Below are 760 nucleotides of genomic sequence, written 5' to 3' on the forward strand. Positions count from 1 at the left end.
GGTGGCGCCCGCCGGGCTCGGGGCCTCCTCGTCGCCAGCGCTGCTCGCACCATCCGCCTCCCTGTCCCGGCTCCAAAGCACGGAGTCTCTGCGCTGGACCCTCCCTGCTGGCCCGTGGCAGTTCTCGCCCCCGGGGGAGAGAGAGCTCCCCGTCGGGCTCCGCGGCTCGCCGCGCGGGGGTTGGGGCAGCGCTTGAAGCACTGGTTCCCGGCCAGCCCGGGCACTGACCCCTCGGCCACCGGTGCCTAGTCCCGCTGCTCGCGTCCTTCGGTCCCTGGGCGGGGAGATGGCAGTCCGCGAGTGGCCCTGGCTCCGGCAGGAGGAGGCGACACAGCGGGGCGGGGAGAGTCCTGCCATCCCCCCACCCCCACCCCAGCTCCACACGGCTCGGCTCCCTGCGGCTGCCAGGACGGCCAGGGATCCCGGCCAGCCCGCCGAGAACCGGGGAGGGGGCGCAGGAGCGACAGAGGGACCTGGGGTGCAGAAGTCACCCCTCTCCAGTCCCGCAGTAGATAAAGGAAGGATGCGAGGCTGAGGCTTGGGGAGGGGTCCGGGAAGTCCACACGCCCGGCGGGTCCACAGCCCGAGGGACGGGATGGGACGTTAAGTCGGGCCTCAGTAGGAAGGCTGCGACCCCGCCTCGGTGGCGCCCGCGCCCCTTCACGCCCCCCGGCCGCCCCAGTGTCGTCTCCCACACACTCCTCCAGAGAGGGCGCTTTGCCCGCTCCAAGTGCCACTGCGCGTCCCAGGAGGATCCCGG

The 760-nt window shown here is 73.2% G+C and overlaps 1 protein-coding gene across 1 annotated transcript in view; it reads left to right on the top strand.

The window, feature by feature from the left end:
- NOTUM (notum, palmitoleoyl-protein carboxylesterase) overlaps positions 1 to 760 on the top strand; it is a gene marked incomplete at its 5' end in the record, with an annotated part of 8,917 nt that overhangs the window by 1,439 nt on the left and 6,718 nt on the right. The window lies entirely within an intron of this gene.

Source organism: Pteropus vampyrus, unplaced genomic scaffold (assembly GCF_000151845.1).
Source record: "Pteropus vampyrus isolate Shadow unplaced genomic scaffold, Pvam_2.0 Scaffold227, whole genome shotgun sequence".
NCBI classification, from domain to species: domain Eukaryota; kingdom Metazoa; phylum Chordata; class Mammalia; order Chiroptera; family Pteropodidae; genus Pteropus; species Pteropus vampyrus.